Source organism: Schistocerca nitens, chromosome 8 (assembly GCF_023898315.1).
Source record: "Schistocerca nitens isolate TAMUIC-IGC-003100 chromosome 8, iqSchNite1.1, whole genome shotgun sequence".
Lineage (NCBI taxonomy): Eukaryota > Metazoa > Arthropoda > Insecta > Orthoptera > Acrididae > Schistocerca > Schistocerca nitens.
The window spans coordinates 242,031,448-242,053,527 of NC_064621.1; the positions used below are offsets into that span (position 1 = coordinate 242,031,448).

At 46.1% G+C, this 22,080-nt stretch overlaps 1 protein-coding gene across 1 annotated transcript in view; it reads left to right on the plus strand.

Moving 5' to 3' along the window:
* Positions 1-22,080, plus strand: part of LOC126198449 (aldehyde dehydrogenase, mitochondrial) — a 111,367-nt gene that overhangs the window by 11,069 nt on the left and 78,218 nt on the right. The window lies entirely within an intron of this gene.

Below are 22,080 nucleotides of genomic sequence, written 5' to 3' on the forward strand. Positions count from 1 at the left end.
TATCTGAAATACTTAGGACAATCCACTACTGAATAATTGTAAAAGATGTAGATGAACGTCAGCCGAAGAACCCGAGACAGAAGCCAATAGGAAGTTTGTCAACAAGTTGCCACGAAAGCCTTAACAATTTTGTAAAAGATGTAGATGCTTGCAATTACAAAAGAACACAGGTGGCCTGGAACAAATATGGCCGCCATTTCAAAATAATAAACAACAAATTTCTTTAAAAACATTTTTGCAACTACTAAACATTGGGGAATTCACCCAGCAAATATAAAATTTTTCTGAGGTGGTCAAGCAACCAATTATTTTTTTTTCTTAGACCACTTGGTATGGATTGACCCAGTTGCCCATTTTTAATAATGTTTCAGGTAACTTCAGTGGCCAGTTAACCTCACTTTATCCTATATCTAATATACACAAGTATGTTTTCTGAGGATAGAACGGATGGAGTCCTTTCTGAAAGACCCATTTTGGAATCTGCCTGAGATGATTTAGGAAAATCATAGAAAATCTAAATAGACTGTTTGACAGTGTGTAAGTGTCATAAGAACTGCAGTGCCTCACTTGTTGGCCCATATTGTGCAATGTTAGTTTCTTTATATGCAATTTACATGAATAATGCCCCCCCCCCCCCCCCACTCTCTCTCTCTCTCTCTCTCTCTCTCTCTCTCTCTCTCTCTCTCTCTCTGCACTACCTCCCACTACAGGCACCTGGTTGTGACTCAAAGTTCAGATACCTTATTGTCTTCATGTCCACCCATCATTCTATCTGGAACACTGAGTCAGCATCACCCCTGATGAGTGAGATGTTGAGATCAGAATGACAAGACATTACTATCATGAACTATAGATGGGACATTTCCTGGTAAAAGTTAAGTAGTGCTGCCCCCCCCCCCCTTTTTTTTTTCCTCTCTCTCCATAGTTTATGCATGATATACATACATCTTCATCTATACTCTGCAGACCAACATGAGGTTCATGGCAGGTGGTACATCCCATTGTACCACTTATTAGAGTTGCTTACTGTTCCCTTCACTTATGGAGTGCAGGAAGAGTGTTTGTTTGAATGTCTCCATGCATGCAGTAATTGTTCTAATATTACCCTCATGATCCCTATGTGAGTGATATGTATGGGGTTGTAGTATATTTGTAATCATGTTAAGCTGGTTCTTGAAACTTTAACAGACTTTCTTGGCATAGTTTACGTTTATCTTAGAGTTTGCCAGTTCAGTTCCTTCATTATCTCTGGGACACTCTGCCAAGGATTAAACAAACCTGTGACCATTCGCACTGTCCTTCTCTGTATACATTCAATATCCCCCGTTAGTTCTATCTGGTAAGTGTCCCACACACTTGAGCAATATTCTAGAACTGATTGCACAAGTGATTTGTAAACAATCTCCTTTGTGGACTGGTTGCACTTCCCCAGTATTCTACCAATAAACCAGAGCCCACCATCGTTACCCACAATAGAACCTATGTGATCATTACATTTCATATCCCTACGAAGTATTACACCTAGGTATTTGTGTGAGTTGGCCAATTCCAACAGTGACTTGTTGACATTATAGTTGTAGGATACTATGTTTTTTGTGAAGTGCAAAATTTTGCATTTACTAACATTTAAAGCCATCCCCAATGGCTTCGCCACTTTGAAATCTTATCAACATCTGACTGAATATTTATGCAGCTTCTTTCAGATAGTACTTCACTATAGATAACTGCACCATCTGCAAAAAGCCTGGTTTTACTGTTAATGTTGTCTGCAAGGTCATTAATATACAATATGAACAGCAAGAGTCCCAACACACTTCCCTGGGGCATACCTGAAGTTACTTCTACATCTGATGATGACTCCCCATCCAAGATGACATGCTGCGTCCTGCCTACCATCAAGTCCTCAATCCATTCACAATAAGGGTATGTTTGCAGTACTGAGTCAAATGGTTTTTGGAAATCAAGAAATATTGCATCTCCTTGGTTGCCTTGATCCAAATCTTTCAGTGTGTCACGTGAGAAAAGTGTGTGTCGGGTTTCACATGATCGATGTTTTCGAAATATGTGCCCTACCCTTCTTGTAGAAGGGTGTGACCTTTGCCGTTTTCCAAGAACTTGGCATGGTTTTTGTTTCAGGGATCTATGATAGATTATAGTTAGAAGAGGGACTAACTCAGCTGCAAATTCAGTACAGAATCTGATGGGGACTCTATTGGGGCCTGGAGCTTGGTTCAGTTTTAACTATTTCAGCTGTTTCTCAACACCCCTGACACTAATACTTATTCCATTCCTCTTTTCAGTGGTACGAGGACTAAACTTGGGCAATTCTCCTAGGTTTTTCTTTGTAAAGGAACGCTTGAAAATGGACTTAAACATTTCAGCTTTTGCTTTGCTACCCTCAATTTACGTTCCTGTCTTATTCACTAGGGACTGGACACTAACTTTGGTGCCATTAACAGCCATTACATATGACCAGAATTTTTTTTGGGTTCTATGGAAGATCACTTGACAATACTCTGCTACAGTCTCCAGTCATTGAATGGGTCACACATTGCTCTCTTGACAGCCAGTCATGTTTGATTCAGCATGTCTGTATGTACATCCCTACACTTTGTTTTACATCAACTATGTGTGATGTCTGTTTCTTTATAGTGACTGTATACAATGAGGGTTTCCTCCTGTTATCAACTCCTCTACTGGGTACATGTCTATCCTGTGCATTGTCAACTATTCTTTTAAACTTGAGCCAGAGTTCCTCTACATGCTGCTCCCCTTGTTGGAGACTTGTCCAGTTTCTAATGTAAAGTTTCTGAATTTACCTCACAATTTATTTTTGTGATGAAAGATGTGTTAAACAGGGCAAATTGCATTAAATAGAATGCAACCATAAAATATTAGGCTATGTAACAGATTGGTGTGTTACAACAACAACCAAGATTTCAGTGAAAGGTCCATTCTCACACACTAGTGCATTTGCTTGTAAGAGCATTACATTGTATTGTGTATTGTAACGTGACCATTACGGTTGCCTCATTTCGTTATTAATCCTCTAAGTAATTTTTAATTGTGTACTGTGCATTGCTTATGAAGTACGTTCTAGCTGCCTTTTTAAGTAGATGTATTTTAGTGATCTTTTTCATGTCTTGGACAATTATTTATACTATTTTGTCCATTGATAGAAAATCCTTTTTTGAGTTTGTTTTCTTTGGTACATAAAAGTCAAAGCTGGCACTTACTATGTGTTCTCAAGGATACAATGAATGTATGGCTGTCGTCCTTGCGAGCCACTTACAGGGGTCTGTTGTCCTCTGCCGGCTCCACATTGGCCATAGGCCTACTTGGCTGACTTGTGATCACCTCCTCTATTGCGAGGACTAAGCTCAATGTCGCTGTGGTTCTCACTTGAATGTTGTCCATATCTTGTTCGACTGCCCAATTTTAGCTGCTCTGCATTGGACTTTTAATCTTCCCGCCACACTGCCAACAGTGTTGGGAGTCAATGCCTCAATGGCTGATATGCAGGGTGATTATAATTAAACTTTCAAAACGCTGTAGAAATAACACCACTGGTCAGAATGACGTCAAATTGCAACAGAATATTATCGAAGGAGGGGGGGAAAGTATGGTTTAAGATAAAAATAGTGTGAAAATTGGTCAATAGATGGTGTGCATTGTACTTCTCACAGTCCAGAAACCAAACTGTGCATTGTTAAAAATGTTGCAGACCCTACTTATTCTTGTAACTCATTAGTTATCTTTCATAACTGATTGTCATTTCTGAGAAGATGTAGTAGTGTGAAACTGACCTATAGTTTTCTTATTGAGAACTAGCGATGACAGCATGTAAACAAGATACTTGCACAGTTACTTTGTAAATGTTAAATTTGGCTGACCCAACTATGTAGTGTCAATAGAATGAGTAACCACATGAAACTGAATTTATGTTAAATAATTAGTGAGCCCACATGTTCTTCATTAGACAGACAGCTTGTTAAAAAGCAAAGATGATGTAACTTACCAAACGAAAGCATTGGCATGTTGAGATACACACACACACACACACACACACACACAATTCAAGCTTTTGCAACCCAAGGTTGCTTTGTCAGGAAAGTGCGAAGGGGAGGGAAAGACGAAAGGATGTTGGTTTTAAGGGGGAGGGTAAGGATTCATTCCAATCTCGGCAGCGGAAAGACATTTTGCTTGTGTCTGTAGATGTGCGGATGGATGTGTGTGTGTGTGTGTGTGTGTGTGTGTGTGTGTGTGTGTGTGTGTGTGCGCGCGCGCGCCAACATGCCAACGCTTTCGTTTGGTAAGTTAAATCACCTTGTTTAATGCTGTAGACTATTCCACATTTAAAGCCCATTATTATATGTAATAGGCGTTTTTTTATTTTTTTTTATTTTTTTTTATTTTTTTTTTTTTACCAATAAGGTGAGAGAATTGAGAAATTATAAATTACTTTTGAGTGATTGAGTGATTGGTGGCCATCTTCACTATCACCTGCACAGGTGACTTCAACAAGAATTGTTTGTGCAACTGACTTCTGATATATGAATCCACTTCAAGGTGATGTAACAGGAACTCTTTTTGTAAGCCATTCCACATTCAGCTCCCATTGAAGGTCAGCCTTGCTTTTATTCTCATATGAAACTGCACGGTGCTGCACAAATTCCTCTACACTCAGCTGGTGATGCTCTCCTTTAAGGGGACCTGCTTGAGAAGAACAGATAGCTTTTTTCATCATGTGCTTTCAAAGTGCATTACTCTTTATCTGTAACAATCGGGGTGTTGTTATTTTGTGCCAACACGGAATGACACTATGTTTAGCAGTAGTGTAAATTATATTTATTTGTGTAGTATACTTTAATTACTAAAACAGTTTGTTTAGGTGATGAATTTTGAAAAATGTGTTTAATTATTGGCATTATTATCTGGGATATCGTGCATTTAATATCACTTGGGCTTTGTCAGCTGCTCCTCAAAATCCATAGAATTAGGTTATGCCTCGCATTATATAGTTTGCCGTATACTGTACATCATTGTTGATAATCATCCTTAAAGAAAATGATTTGGTAAAACTTGCTGAAGATTTTCTATTATTATTCTTAACCATGTGAGTGCAGGCTTGCATTGCTCCTGTCTTCTGCTTGGTGCACTGATTCTGACTGCTTTCTTTTGTAGCATTAATACATCTTTGCAACCTGCCTTGTGTCCTCATAACAGTAGGCCATAATTCAGATGGCTCTAAAGTAGTGCATAATATTATCAGTTAATACACCTTTTCCCCACAGGGGGTCCACAACTCTTTTGTGGATGTGTGCATGGCGAGCACGGGGCCCCGAGCTATTGCAGCCTTCCTTCTTTCCATGGCTGCATTTCTTTCCCCTTCCCCTCCTTTCCTCTCCTTGCTCCTTCCCCCTCGCCCTCTCCTCTCCCTCTCTTGGTGTCCTTGCTTATGTTGGCTCCCTGCTATCCTCCTGGTAATGTTGGTCTTGCAATTTAGCTTTGTTGCGTAATCACCTCCTCCTTTTGGCACTCCCTGGTCCCCCTCTGGGGTTTGACCTCCATTACTAAATTTCTCTTCCGTAGTGTGAGCCATTTGGGGAAGAGCACCTTACCTAGTGTCTCAGACGTGTGCCCTCCTAGTTCATTCCACCTTTTCTTTCACGTCGTTGTCTGATGCTAGGGTGCATAGCCAGCACGGTAGCCAGCCCGTGTGGTGGGGTTGCTATGTACCCTTTTGGTTGAGGCCCCTGAACACACAGGGATCACACTTCTGATACCTGAGCTGTGACATCCTCATGCAAGCCTGGGAGTGGTTGCTCATCATCCTGGAGCATCGGAACTCCTGGCAATGGCCGCCGTGCCAGACGGCCCTTGCTGTGGCTGGGTGGCGCCCGTGAGGAGAGCCCCTGATCGGAGTGGGTGGTATCAGGGCGGATGCTATGCAAATGAAACGCATACAGGTCCAGAACTCTGGCCGTTCTTCTGTGGCAGTCTCTCTGCGTGGAACTGATTCTTCTAGTGCTGCTTCTCCTGCCCCTTCGGCCTTCTCTTCCATGCCTACCCCCCTGGGAAGAGGGTCAGGCCCGTCGGCTAGAGGCAAAGCCTTTCCCGTGCTATCTGGTTTGCACCAGGACTGATGGGGATACTTTTACAAATACCAAACCTTTATTCTTTGTGGAACACATTGAAGACAAGTTTGGCAAAGTGGACTCCCTGAGCAAGATGCGGCCGGGTTCGTTGCTGATCAAAACTGCTTCAGCTGCCCAGTCTGCGGCCCTTCGTGCCTGTACCCATCTTGGCACAATTCCTGTGTCAATTACCCCCCACCAGTCTCTAAATATGGTTCAAGGTGTGATTTTTCACAGGGACCTCATCCTTCAAACTGATGAGGAACTTCGGGACAATCTCAGACGGCGGGGTGTTCACTTTGTTCGGCATGTTCAGAAGGGTCCTAAGGATGCATTGATACTGGTGCCTTTATCCTGGCCTTTGAAGGGGATACCCTCCCTGAGAAAGTATGGTTTATCAATGTGATTTGAAGCCGTACATCCCACGCCCTATGAGGTGTTTTAATGCTTGCGTTTTGGACATATGTCTTCCCACTGTTCGCAGGCCCCTCTTTGTGGTGACTGTGGACGTCCACTCAATGAGGAGAGTCCCTGTGTTCCCCCTCCTGTGTGTGTTAATTGTCATGGCAATCATTCTCCACGTTCACCAGATTGCCCAGTATATAAGAAGGAAAAGAAGATACAAGAGTATAAGTCCCTTGATCGTTTAACCTACACACAGGCTTGTAAGAAGTATACATGTCTTCACCCTGTGTCCATGGCATCTAGTTATGCTTTAGTTACATCTCCACCCCTTCCTCCCCCTTCCTTATGCCAGTCCTGGACCCCCCTCCTCCCCCCCTCCCCTGCGGCTCCCACACCTTCTCCTCTGGGCGCTGCTCCCTCTCCCCAGCCAGAGAAGTGTCCCAATCCTTGGGCGTCTGCTGGTCAAGGGCGCCCATCCCGGGATGCCCCTTCCCGGCACCTTCCAGGCCAAAATTCTGCTGCCACGCGACGACCACGAGAACCGCAGTCTGGCGGCCCCCAGGTTGCCCGATCTCTTTCTGTTCCCGATCTTGCTGCAGCTGGCTCCTTTATGCCACACAGCCCTCCTCGATCTCAAACAGAAAAGAAGAAGAAACATAAGTCCCGGGACAAAGAGCCTCTGGTGTCACCAGAGGTTTCATCCCCGGCTTCACAACCAGATTCTGACCTGTCGTTCATGGATGTCGCCCCCTCCTTGTCGGTGATGGGTGGTGACCCGGCAGTATAACTGGCTTTAGCCTGTTCAACCCCCATTTAAATAAACGTTCTGTGATTATCCAATGGAATTGTAATGGATACTACAGTCACCTTTTGGAATTGAAATCCCTTATTTCGTCTTACTCTGCAGCTTGTGTGGTTCTACAGGAATCTCATTTTACTGATGATCACTCACCGACCCTCTGTGGTTTCCGTGTTTTGTGTCGAAATCGGGTCGGACCCCTGTGGGCTTCTGGTGGCGTCTGTACGTTGGTCCGTACAGACATTACTAGCACGTGGATTCCTCTTCAAACTACATTGGAAGTGGTTGCTGTTAGGGTCCACCTGGACTCTGAGGTCATGGTTTGCAATCTTTATCTCCCTCCTGACAGGACTCTCTCACTTGCTGTGTTAACTGCCCTTCTTCAGCAACTTCTTCCTCCCTTCCTCCTCCTCAGGGATTTTAATGCTCATTATCCCTTGTGGGGCAGTGCATTTCCATCTAGACGAGGTCTTCTCTTATATCAGTCTATTACAGACCACGACTTGTGCCTTCTTAACAATGGTTCCCCTAATCATTTCAGTGCTGGTCATGGTACCTTTTCCGCCATTGATCTTTCGCTTTCTTCTCCCTCTCTTCTCCCTTCATTACACTGGTCGCCACACGACGACCTTTGTGATAGTGACCATTTCCCGTTGATTCTCTCTCTCTCTCTCTCTCTCTCTCTCTCTCTCTCTCTCTCTCCCTTCCCGCTCCCCGATGGACAGGTTACCTCGTTGGCCTTTCCAACGCGCCGATTGGCCTCTATACACTGCGCAGGTCGTGTTTCTTCCCTCTTTGTCTGGTTGTATTGATGACATCCTACGTGACATGTCTGATGTGATTGTTCGCACCGCTAGCCTTGCTGTACCGTGCTCATCTGGACCATGTTGTCGCCGGCTAGTCCTGTGGTGGAGTACAGCCATTGCTATTGTCATCCATGATCGCCGTCGAGCTTTGCACCCATCCATTGCTGGCCTTATTACCTTTAAACGCCTTTGCGCTAAAGCCCGTTATTTAATCAAACAGAGCAAACGGATATGTTGGGAATGATTTGTTTCTTCCCTCGGTTCTACTGTCCCTATGTCACGGGTATGGGCTACACTTCGCTCTCTCCAAGGTTGCCATTGGCAGTCCATCCCCCCCCCAGGCCTTCGCCTCCCAGATGGCCTTTGTACAGACCCGTTGATTCTTGCGGAACATCTTGCGACCCATTTTGCAATGGCATCAGCATCAGCCTCCTATCCAGCTGCTTTCCTTCACTGGAAACAGTGGGCCGAAGCTTCCACCTTATGTTTTACCCCTCGTCAGTCAGAATCTTACAACGAACCTTTTACTGAATGGGAATTTCTTTCCACACTTTCTTCTTCTCATGATATGGCCCCTGGCCCAGACTCAATTCATAACCAACTGCTTCAACATCTCAGTGCTCCACAGCGGCAACATCTTCTCCGGGTGTTTAACTTTATCTGGCTCCAGTGTGACTTCCCTTCTCAGTGGAGAGATAGCATTGTGGTTCCTGTCCTTAAGCCTGGTAAGAACCCCCTATTTGTTGACAGCTATCGGCCAATTAGTCTGACCAGTGTTGTTTGCAAGTTACTTGAACGGATGGTAGTCTGTCAGCTCAATTGGGTCCTCGAATCTCGGGATCTATTGTCTGTCCCCTTACCAGTGTGGCTTCCGAGAGGGACAGTCTCCGATTGATCATTTACTTTGCTTGGAATCCGCAGTTTGGCAGGCTTTTTCCCAGCGCCGCCATTTGGTTGCAGTATTTTTTTGACCTTCGCAAGGCCTATGACATGGCCTGGCACCATCACATCTTACTTACACTTCATCAGTGGAGTCTTCGGGGCCCACTCCCGATTTTTATCCCCCAGTTCATGTTCCATCGGTCATTCAGGGTTCGGGTTGGTACAGTTTTTAGTTCTCCATGGACCCAGGAGACAGGCATTCCACAGGGTTCTGTCCTGAGTGTACTTCTTTTCCTCATTGCTATCGATGGACTTGTGGCCTCTGTCGGTCCTTTGATCGCCCCTGCCTTGTATGTGGATGATTTCTGCATTTGGGTTAGTTCCTCTCGATGGCCTCCGCGGAGTGGCAGCTCCAGGGAGCTATACGGCGTGCCTCTGCATAGACCCTCTCACACGGGTTTCAATTCTCGCCTTTAAAATCGTGGGTGGTCCACTTCTGTCGCCGTACTACGATCCACCCTGATCCAGAGCTCTATCTGGATGCGCGACGATTGCCTGTGGTCCCACAGTTTCGTTTCCTGGGTCTCTTTTTCGACAACAAGCCCACTTGGCTGCCCCATATCAGACTTCTGAAGGTAGGATGTTCCCATAAACTCGATGTCCTTCGCTTCCTTGCCCACTCCTCTTGGGGTGCGGACCACTCCCTCCTTCTCCGTCTTTATCTGCTTTAGTTCTGTCTTGCTTGGACTATGGTTGTCAAGTTTGAGGGACCAATGACCATAGCAGTCTGGTCCCTTTAATCCCACAAACCAACCAACCAACCAACCAATCAAGTTTATGGTTAGACTGCTCCTTCCACACTGCACGTGCTGGATCCAGTCCACCATCATGGTATCCGTTCGGACACCAGTGCCTTCCCTACTAGCCCTGTTGATAGTCTCCTGGTTGAAGCTGGGATTCCCCCCCCCCCCCCCCTTTCTGTTCAGCGGTCCCAGCTTCTAGTGTCTTATGCACTCGCTGTCTGTTCCTCTCCCACTCATCCTTCCTATTCTATCCTGTTCCAAGACCATGGACGTCGCCCACCTGATTTCCGCCCTCGGGCGGGTTTACCGGTTGGGCTCTGCCTTGCATCTCTTTGCTATGATTTTCAGCTTCCTTCCATGTCCTGTCTTCCTCGCTCCCTCCCCTCCATCCCCCCTTGGTTAGTTCCTCGGCCTCGAATTCGGATGGATCTCCGCCAAGGTCCGAAAGATTCCATCCCCCTGATGGTGTTCCATTCCTTTTCCGCCGCATTTTATGGGAGTTTCGGGATGCTGTTGTTTTTTGCACTGATGGCTCTAAATCTGCTGATCATGTGGGATATGCCTTCACGTCCTCTGTTGGAATGGAAAATCATCTGCTGCCACATACATGTAGGGTGTTTACTGCGGAATTGATGGCAATTTCCCAGGCCCTTACCTTTATTAAACAGTCCCAACACAACCACATTTTGTTATGTACGGGCTCAATGAGTGGCCTTCTGGCTATTGACCGGTGTTTTTCGCGCCATCCCTTGGTCTCTGCCACCCATGACCATCTCACTGATATTCACCGTGCTGCTTGTTCCGTTGACTTCCTGTGGGCCCCTGGCCATGTGGGTATCCTGGGTAATGAGCTCGCCGATCGTTTGGCTGGGGGAGCAGTCACTTACCCCCCCCCCCCCCCCCTTCCGGGTCCGGGGTAAGAATAGGCCTGAGGTATTCCTGCCTGTCGTAAGAGGCGACTAAAAGGAGTTTCAACCGTTTCGGCGTTCCATGTGATGGTCCCCCTTGGGGTTTGACCTCCATTTTTCAAAATTCTACAGAAGTACGAGCCTTTTGGGGAAGGACGCCTTATGTGGTGTCTCACTGGTCCTCAGTGCACTAAGACCTTGGCACTCAGCATTTCAGCATTGTAATGGCATTGTAACCACACCCACTATTCCTCAAATTGGGCCTAAACACCTGATGGGTTGCACAAGTTACGCCCATAGTGCATCCCCATCTGCACCTACGATCATGATGGACTTTCCATGGCACCCGAAATCCAGCACGGTAGCCAGCCCGTTGTGGTGGGGTCGTCATGTACCCTCTAGGTTGTAGCCCCCTGACAACACAGGGATCGTACTGCAGATACCTGAGCTGCACCCTCCCCACGTCGGCCAAGGAGTAGATGCCAGTCTCCTTGGGGCATCAGGATTCCCGGCAACGGTCATCCTGCCAGGTGGCCCTTGCTGAGGCTGGGTGGCGCCCGTGGGGAGAGCCCCTGGTCAGAGTGGGTGGTATCGGGACGGACGTTTCGCAGATGAAACGTCAACATGTATCGGGTCGCTCTGCGGCCGAGTCTTTTAAAAAGAAAGTTACTGTCTCTGGTTCTGGTTCTCCTGCCCTTTCCCCCTTGGCCACTCCCTGGGAGGAAGGACAGGCCCGTCAGCTTGGGGCGAAGTACTTTCCCCGCTATTTAGTCTGTTCTCGGACCGATGGGGGGACGTTCGGCACCTCCAAGCCCATGTTCTTTGTCCAGCACATAGAGGACATCTTCGGGGAAATTGAGGCTCTCAGTAAAATGCGTTTGGGGTCCGTTCTTATAAAGACCACCTCCGCCACACAGTCGGCGGCGCTCCAGGCGTGCGACCGACTAGGGGACATCCCAGTGTCTATTGTCCCGCATCTGGCACTGAATAGGACGCAGGGGGTTATTTTTCATCGTGACCTCCTGCTACAATCTGATGAGGAGCTCAGGGCCAACCTGGAGCGCCGAGGCTACCGGTGTGACGTGCGACCTTACGTCCCGCCTCCTATGCGCTGTTTTCGGTGTTTGCGCTTTGGGCACATGTCGTCACGGTGTGAGGCTGAGCCCCTTTGTGGCGATTGTGGACGTCCTCTTCGTGAGGAACATACATGCACCCCACCGCCTCGGTGCATTAATTGTCCTGGCGTCCACTCGCATAGATCCTCAGACTGCCCCGCATATCAGAAGGAGAAGAAGATACAAGAAATCAAAACTTTGGATCGGCTCTCAGGCCAGGAAGAAGTATGACCGCCTCCATCCCGTGCCATTGACCACTTCGTTTGCCTCAGTTGTGTCCACTCCTTCCGCGGTATCCTCACCCCTATCCTGTCCCCCCTCTGCCTCCTCCACCCATCAGGGGGCTCTGCCTCCGCCTCCCAAATCCCTCCCTTCCAAATCCTCGTCCCCCGTGGCCCCCACCCCCTCTGCCCCAGGGGCCACCCTTCCTCCTCCTCCTGCCCCCACGCCACCTGAGAAGCGATCCTCTTCTCAGGCGTCCATCGGGGAAACGTTCCGGACCCCAGCTTCCGAGGTCCGGCGTTCCAAAACGGACCCCGCGCGTGAGGACCTTCTTCGGGTCCAGCCCACCATCCCTGTGCCTCCTCGGCCTTCCAAGAAGGTCTCCAAGAAGAAGTCTCTATCCCTCTCTCCACCCCGGCACGTTTCGTCTGACGCTCCATCCGTGAGTCGCTGCTCCCGGCCGTCCTCAGTTTCGCCGGGACGCTCTGCTGCCAGGCGCTCAGCTGGCCTTTCGTCGGCAAACGATGCTGCCCCTCCTAAACAACCAGGGACAGCGGCCGCAGCTGGTGACGAGTCGATGGAACCGGATCCGCCTCCCGTCGGTTGTAGCGTTGTTCCCTCGCTACCTGGCCCTCCGCGGCCGTCGAGGTGACCAGTTCTTCCCCCGTCTCGTTCCCCCAACTTTTTGAGTAGCGATGGCGTTGTTTCATTGGAACATAAGAGGTATTCGATCTAATCGGGAGGAATTACAACTGCTCCTCCGCCTGCACTGTACTGCCTTTACCCACTATACCTCGGAGCGGTATGACCTCACCCCTGTGGACGGTGTCCCAGCTCATGGTGGGGTCATGTTGCTCATTCGGGACGATGTCTATTACCATCCCATCGACCACCCCACTCCAAGCAATAGCTGTCCGCATTACTCTTTCTGCTTTTACTTTTTCAGTTTGTACCATCTACACTCCACCGTCATCTGCTGTTAGTCGGGCTGACATGATGCACCTGCTCGTTCAGCTTCCCCCACCGTTTTTATTGTTTGGCGACTTCAATGACCATCATCCCCTTTGGGGCTCTCCTGCATCCTGTCAAAGAGGCTCACTCTTGGCGGATGTCTTCAACCATCTCAATCTTGTCTGCCTCAATACTGGCGCCCCGACTTTCCTCTCGGACTCTACTCATACCTACTCCCACTTGGACCTCTCGATCTGTTCTACCACTCTTGCCCGTCGGTTCGAGTGGTATGTCCTTTCTGACACCTATTCGAGCGACCACTTCCCCTGTGTCGTTCGTCTCTTGCACCACACCCCATCCCCACGTCCTTCGAGCTGGAACATACCGAAAGCTGACTGGGGACTTTACTCCTCCCTGGCGACCTTTCCGGACCACGATTTTCCCAGTTGTGACAGTCGGGTCGAATACCTCACGGCTGTTATCATCAATGCTGCCGAACGTTCCATTCCTCGTACTACTTCTTCTTCACGTCGCGTTTCCGTCCCCTGGTGGAACGAGGCTTGTAGGGACGCTATCCGTGCTCGACGACGTGCTGTACGCACCTTTCGCCGCCATCCTACGTTGGCGAATTGTATTGAATACAAATGACTCCGAGCGCAATGCCGTAGAGTCATCAAAGACAGCAAAAAAGCTTGTTGGGCCTCTTTCACCAGCTCCTTTAACAGTTTTACTCCCTCTTCTGTCGTTTGGGGTGGCCTGCGCCGGCTGTTGGGCATTAAGGCCCACTCCTCGGTACCTGGCCTGACCTCAGGTAATGAGGTCCTTGTTGATCCTGTGGCTGTCTCCAACGCCTTTGGCCGGTTTTTCGCGGAGGTTTCAAGCTCCGCCCATTACCATCCTGCCTTCCTTACCAGGAAAGAGGCAGAAGAGGCTCGGCGACATTCCTTCCACTCGCTGAATCTGGAATGCCCCCTTTACCACGCGGGAACTCAAACGTGCACTTACACTGTCCCGGTCCTCTGCTCCGGGGTCAGATGCCATTCACGTTCAGATGCTGGCATACCTTTCTCCGGCGGGCAAAAGCTTCCTTCTTCGTACCTACAATCGCGTCTGGACCGAAGGTCACGTCCCCATGCGTTGGCGTGACGCCATTGTTGTTTCTATACCCAAACCCGGGAAGGATAGACACCTTCCTTCTAGTTACCGCCCCATTTCTCTTACAAGCTGTGTCTGTAAGGTGATGGAGCGCATGGTTAATGCTCGGTTAGTCTGGATTCTTGAATCTCGACGGCTACTTACTAATATCCAATGCGGCTTTCGTCGCTGCCGCTCCGCTGTTGACCACCTTGTGACCTTGTCGACATTCATCATGAACAACTTTTTGCGAAGGCGCCAAACGGTAGCCGTGTTCTTCGATTTGGAGAAGGCTTATGATACCTGTTGGAGAGGAGGTATCATCCCCACTATGCACAGGTGGGGTCTACGCGGTCGCCTGCACCTTTTTATTGATTCCTTTTTAACAGATCGAAAGTTTAGGGTATGTGTGGGTTCCGTATTGTCCGACGTCTTCCTCCAGGAGAACGGAGTGCCTCAGGGCTCTGTCTTAAGCGTAGCCCTTTTTGCCATAGCGATCAATCCAATTATGGATTGCATTCCACCTAATGTCTCAGGCTCTCTTTTTGTCGATAACTTCGCGATCTACTACAGTGCCCAGAGAACATGCCTCCTGGAGCACTGCCTTCAGCGTTGTCTAGACAGCCTATACTCATGGAGTGTGGCAAATGGCTTCCGGTTCTCTGAAGAGAAGACAGTTTGCATCAACTTTTGGCTATATAAAGCGTTCCTTCCGCCATTCTTACATCTCGGTCCCGTTGTTCTCCCATTCGTGGAAACAACTAAGTTTCTAGGGCTCACACTGGACAGGAAACTTTGTTGGTCTCCGCACATCTCTTATTTGGCTGCCCGTTGTACACGTTCCCTTAATGTCCTCAGAGTTCTTAGTGGTTCATCTTGGGGAGTGGATCGCACTGTCCTGCTTCACTTGTATCGGTCCATAGTCCGATCAAAGCTGGATTATGGGAGCCTCGTCTACTCGTCTGCTCGGCCATCCCTCTTACGCCGTCTCAACTCCATCCACCATTGTGGTTTACGTCTTGCGACCGGAGCATTCTACACTAGTGCCGTCGAGAGTCTTTATGCTGAAGCTGCCGAATTACCATTGACCTACCGGCGCGACGTACTGCTTTGTCGGTATGCCTGCTGGCTGTTGTCAATGCCCGACCACCCCTCTTATCAGTCCTTCTTCGCCCATTCTCTCAACCGTCAGTATGGGTTGCATGTGTCTGCCCTGCTGCCTCCTGGAGTCCGCTTTCGTCGCCTGCTTTGACAATTGGATTTTGCCCTCCCTACCACCTTCAGAGAGGGTGAGAGCCCGACACCACCGTGGCTCCAGGCTCCGGTTCATATTTATCTTGACCTCAGCTCGCTCCTGAAGGAGGGTACTCCTGCTGCAGTGTATTGCTCACGGTTTGTCAAACTTCGTGTGCGACTTGCCAGTCACACCTTTATTTACACTGATAGCTCCAAAACTGACGATGGTGTCAGCTGTGCCTTTGTCTTCGGGGCCGGCACCTTTAAATACCGGCTTCTCGACCAGTGTTACAGCTTTACGGCCGAGCTTTTTGCTCTCCATCGAGCCGCTCAGTATGCCCGCCGCCACCGCCATTCATTGTATGTACTGTGCTCTGATTCACTCAGTGCTCTTCAGAGCCTTGGAGCTCCATATCCGGTCCATCCCATGGTGCAACAGATCCAGCAGTCCCTCCATTCTTCTGCTGTTGATGGCTCTCCTGTCAGCTTTCTGTGGGTTGCCGGCCATGTAGGAGTGCCTGGGAATGAGGCTGCTGATGCTGCAGCCAAGGCTGCAGTCGTCCTGCCTCGGCCAGCCTCCCATTGTGTCCCGTCATCTGACATTAGTAGGGTTGTTTGTAAGAGGCTTGTGTCGTTGTGGTGGGATACTTGGTCATCACTTCAAGGAAACAAGCTCTGGGCAGTAAAACCGTTCCCAACTGCTTGGACAACCTCCTCCCGACCATCTCGGCGAGAAGAGGTCCTTCTGACCAGGTTGCGGATTGGGCATTGCCGGTTTAGCCACCGCTACCTGCTCTCCGGTGACCCAGGCCCGCAGTGCCCTTGTGGTCATGCATTAACAGTGCGCCATGTTTTATTGCCGTGTCCCCGTTTTATTCAATCTCGTGTTGTCCTGTGTCTGCCATCTACTTTACAGGATATTTTAGCTGATGACGCTCGAGCAGCTGCTCGTGTTCTTCGTTTCATTACTTTGACTGGCTTGTCCAAAGACATCTAACTCCTTCATTTATTTTATCTGCATCTTTGTAAGAACTTTCTGGTGCCCCCCCCCCCCCCCCTTGAGTTTTACTAGATTCTATGTGCTCTAACAATTGTGACTGGGTGCTAATGACCTCAGTAGTTAAGCGCCCTTAAACACCCCCCCCCCCAAAAAAAAAAAAAAAAAGAACTTACCCCCATTTTCTGTAACCCCTCCTGCAGCAGATTTATGGCTTCACATCAAATCCCACTTCGCACAATCATGGGCCAACTCTTGGGAGGCTACTTCCCTGTCTAATAAACTTCGTGCGATTAAGGTGACACCAGGCCCGTGGCATTCCTCCTTTCGCCTCTCCCGAAGGAACTCTACCACACTGTGTCGTCTCCGCATTGGCCATACCAGGCTGACCCATGGTTTTCTTTTGCGTGATGAGCCACCCCCACTTCGTGGTTGTGGAGCCTTCCAGGCAGTAGCCCGCATTTTGGTTGAATGTCTCCTTCTTTTGGCTCTGCGTGCTAAGTACAGACTCCTCCGCACTTTACCTTTGATGATGGCTGACGATTCCCGGATTGTTGACCTGGTTCTCGGTTTCCTCCGGGAAAGTGGTTTCTATTCTCAGTTTTAAGGTTTTTAATCTATCTCTGGTGTTGGGGCAGGGCGGTGAGTGTTGGGGTGTTTCCCACTGTAAGCCGTGTTTGGAGATTCCCGACTCCCCTCCCTGGCCGAGATCTTTTCTTCCCCTTTTACTCTATTTTTATCATTTTTTAGGGTTGGTTAGTCACTTTTTCCCATACACACTTCTACATTTTAGCGGTTCCACCTTTTAAGTCGCAGGTGGTCTTGCCTCTGCTGCTTCAGAGGTGGGATATTTCCTGCCTCTAGCGTAGCATTTGGTTCGCTCTCTTGCTGACTTACCTCGTTTTGTTTTTACCATTGACAACATGACTGCCCTTTTCCATTTTTTAGCATTTTCCCTTTTATCGTTCTGACTTTTCTGAGATGTCACACTATTGGAATGGACCACATTTGAAACAAGGGACTGATGACCATGCTGTTTGGTCCCTTCAACCCCAACCAACCAAACTTAATACACCTTTTAATCTTCTCAGAAGGTACATTGCATGGGAGAGCTTGAAGCACACATACATTTTGTGCTCATTCATTGATGGTTTGCTGTCAGTCATGAATGCCAGCAGTTTGACTGCATTCTTATTTCCTTGTATCCAACATTACTAAAGCTGCATATCAGACTTTCTTCATTCATTTTCATTTTGGTATCAATGAACCATTGTTTGATGTTTTCAGAGAGCACATTTTGCTTGTAGAGTTTGTGCAGCAGCTTTTCTTTTCGCAAAAAGAATAGTGTCATCAGCAAATTGTATATGGGGTTGTTACAACCCAGATCGTTGATGTAAATAAGGAACAGGAGATGTCTTATGACGGACCCATGGAATATGCCCTTCTCCAGCACAACTACTGCAGTACCACAACACTTTAATTTACTAAGCAATATTTTGTGTGAGATACAGTCAGATGCCTTGCTGAGAACACAGTGCGACATTTTTCCCTGTCTTCAGACCCTTGCCTTATCTTCCTAATTAAGTCTGTTGCTGCTGTAACTGTGGACTTTCCCTTGCATGAACCAAGCTGTGTGTCCTGAAAGAGTTTACTGTCTTTGAAGTAATTTTGTAGCTGGTGTTTCATTAGACTCTCTAACTTCATCAAGGAGCGGGATTATATAAATTGGTCTAGAACTGGACACTTCACATGGGTCACCTTCTTTGTAGACGGTACTGTCCATGCCAGTTTCAGGAATTGTGGGAAGACACCAAAGCATAAAAATTTACTATGGCTAGTGGTTGAGCAAGCTCTGGAATAATCGTTTTCAGGACTGTACAGGACATGCCATAGATATTGGTGCTCTCTGACTGTGTATACATATTTACTTCTTTTGCAATGTCCTTAGGGTGCACTCCCTACCAGATTTTAATCATGCAATGACTTAATTTTTTTTTGTATGAACTGCGGGATCTAAGCCTGAGTCCAGAATTTAATTTACGGTATTTCTTACTATCCTTAAAAAGTACTGACTGAAGGCATCAGGACTTCTTCCTAAGCTCATGTACCAGATTCCTACCTGCTTTATGTGGGTTATGAGCCTCTTTAATGAACTTGCCATTGTATTTCTTCTTTGCATCCTCCACTCCCTTTTTGTAAATCCTCTTGGCTCTCAAGGAGTTACAGTGAAGCATTTCTTCATTTGAAAGATCTAAAGCTGTCTTCATGCAGTCCCAGAACATTAATAAAAGCCCTTTAATTTATCAAGCTCTGACATATACCACACCTTCCCTTTAAAAGATTTTTCTATTCATTGTCATTTGCCTGCAGGATACTTTTGGAGCATTATTGGAAACGTATTATCAACTTCTGTTTTCCAAGGTTTGGAACTGACACTCAAATGAGGCACTGGCCCCCATCTCTGCAATTTTCTGCCACAAATCCAGGCAGTGCTGCTTTAAGATTAAATAATCTTGCCTCTTTAATAACACTTCTACTGAATTTGTAGTTAGTGCCATGTGCGTGGTAGCAATTTACTCTTACTCTCCATGCTGATTTCCTTTACTAATGCACTGTAGTCTGCAGTAATTGGTCCAACTACACTGATATTGTAATCCCAGATATTGAGGTTAGGAAGTTGGTGATAACTGTGGCTAGACAGGGCATCACCCCTTGTTGGGAAGTTCATGAAGGTTCCCTCTTTAGAACTTCCATCACCTACAAGCATGTTGAAGTCACCACACAATGCAATCTCAGATTTAAGACAGCAAGATAAGATACAGTTCTTCATTTGTGCAACAAAGTTTTCAGAGTTACTATCTGTTGAATGGTACACACAGATAAGTGAGTTAATATTTGCTAACACCAGCGAAGCCATTTGAAGATCTAGGCCTGTACAAAAGTTTTTTTTAAAAATTTCCTTTACGCTAAGCTGCCTCATTGCATATACCATGAATTATAGTAACTAGATACCATGCATTTACTATTTATGTAAAGGACATGTGTATGTCCTGCAGCCATACGTGTTAAGAGTTGGCACATCTGTGATTCCAAAAATGTATTGCCAGCTTCGCAGTTTACTGCAGTGAGACCAGCAAGGCCACCACCATTGCAGTGTTCCTTCTGGATCATCATATTGGGTGTTTGTTTATCTCTGTTACCATCAAAGTTAACATTGCTGATAGTAGTGATACCTCATTGTTCTTAGAATATGTTTACATTCATTCACTTAAGTGTTAAATGTCAAAAATAAACACCATTGTTGTAGATGTGGTGTTTTTAACTTTAATCATCCTGGTGGTTTGGATAGTTACATCTGAGATAGTAGTGATAACAAAGAATGCACTCATATTAGCGTTTGGATTTAAACACTGAAAAGGATGATCACCATGAGAACATCACAAAACAGACAGAAAACGCACAATAATTCTATTTGTATAGATACCAGTGGAATAGACCTTATGTTGAATAACTTTGATCATCAAAAAATTAATTTGTGTCTCCTATAAATTACTTGCCAAAATGATGATACTGCTGAGGTATAATTTCCATGTTACAAAGATCTAAAAGATCCTTCAGCACCTTATCTTTCTCTGTAGGAATTGGTGAATAATACAAAGGCTGAGGTGTGAAATATTCTTGCAGCCTGATTTAGCTTTGTGGGAGATTTCCATTCTTTCAAATTCTCCAGATATATAGTATACATTAAAAATAAACGTAAAGAGTTTTATTTCTTGTAGTTAAGTCATATCTTATTGAGCCAGCTGACATTATTTCCAGCAATGTCAACTTTTCTGTGCTTTGCTTTGTAACATCTCAGTTGTGTGAAATTTAGTAAATCTTTCTGTTGAACTTTAGTGACAATCATTGTGACAACAGCGTACCACCCTGATGGATGAAATATAGCAAGCAGTCTTGTCTTCTCTGTCGAGGCATAAACAGAGTTGCACTCCATTTGAGTTACCTCAAAGAATGTGTGATTTATTACAGGAATATCAAGATGATCAGCAGCATACAAGAACATAGCAGACATGTTTGCATTTCTCTTTTGCCCTTCACGTGTATCTATAAAAAATTTCAGTGTTTACCATTAACATTTTTTTCAGAAAATTAAATAAGCTTGAAGATACATCTGCAGATTCACATTTGATGGTCCCTTCACTCCGCATCTAGCATGCAGCGACGATTGAACCTGTAATCACAAGGCATTATAGCATCATTGAATATGGCTGTATGTAGGATTACAAAGAAAGTCGAGAGATCTTTCTGCCTAGCTAGAGTAACAAGAAACAGTTTCAAATTATGAGTGGTCAGCACAAAAAAGTTTAGCTCCAGCATTAAGTGTTGAGTATCAGTGGACAAAGTTAAAGAAAATTTTACAATATGCTTTATATTGGTATGCAGCAGACAAAGTTGCGAGGGATGGAAGAGACCCATCGTGGTTCAACAGCCATATTAGAAACCTGCTACGGCGAGAGGACTTTACTACAAATTTAAATGTAGCCAAAGTCTCAGGGACAGAGAAAAGTTAAAGTCAAAATTAGTTTAAGGAGACCCATGAGTAAATCATTCAATGAATTAGAAAAGAAAATTATGTCGCTCAACTTGACAGAAAATCCTAAGATGGCTTGGTCTTACGTTAAATCTGTAAATGAATAGAAGGCATCTGCTCAGTCAGTCAGTGACCGTCATGGCACTGAAATGGATGATGACACAGAAAGAGCTGAAATACTCGTGTCTTTTTCAAAACTGTTTCACAGAGGTAGAAAGCACTGTAGTGCCTCTTTTAAATCATAGTAAAAACGAGAAAATGGCTGATGTTGAAATAAGTAATGTAGTAGAGAAAAGCATCTGATTTCCTTAGCAGAGGGAAGGCCACTAGACCTGACAGGATGCCAGTACGATTTTATATAGAGTATGTGAAAGAACTTGCCATCCTCTAGGAGCAGTGTACCATAGATCTTTGAAGGAGAAAAGTTACTGACAACATGGAAAAAAGCGCAGGTCATTCCCATATTCATTTTATGTTCGCATATTGTGACATTTCTGGAGACCAAAAATCTCCTCTGTAGGAACCAACATGGATTCCGAAAACAAAAATCATGTGAAACCCAATGATTTCTGTTCACCCACAAGATCCAGAAAAGGCATCAAGGTATGTGCCATGTTCCTTGACTTCTGGCATTAGATATAGTTCTGCACTGCTGCCTAATGAACAAAATAAGAGCTTATGGAATATCGGACCAACTATGTAATCGGACTGAAGAGTTTCTGAAAAAGAGAACGCAGCATGTCAATCTGAACAAAGAGAGGTCTTGTAAAAGTAACTGTGTGCCCTAGAGGAATGTTTATAGGATCATTACTTTTCACAATATATATAAATGATATAATAGATAATGTTAGAAGTTATATCAGACTTTTTGTGAATGAAGCTGTTGTGTTCTACACAGAGAAGTAGCGATGCAAAAAAAATGTAACGAAATGCAGGAAGACCTACAGAGGATTGATGCATGGTGCAATGAATGTTAATTGACAATAAACATAAACGAATGTAACATATTATAAATGCATATGCAGAAATACTCTGTTGCATGGTTACACAATTGCCCAGGCAGTACCTCCATAAAATATTAGAAAGGATGTGTA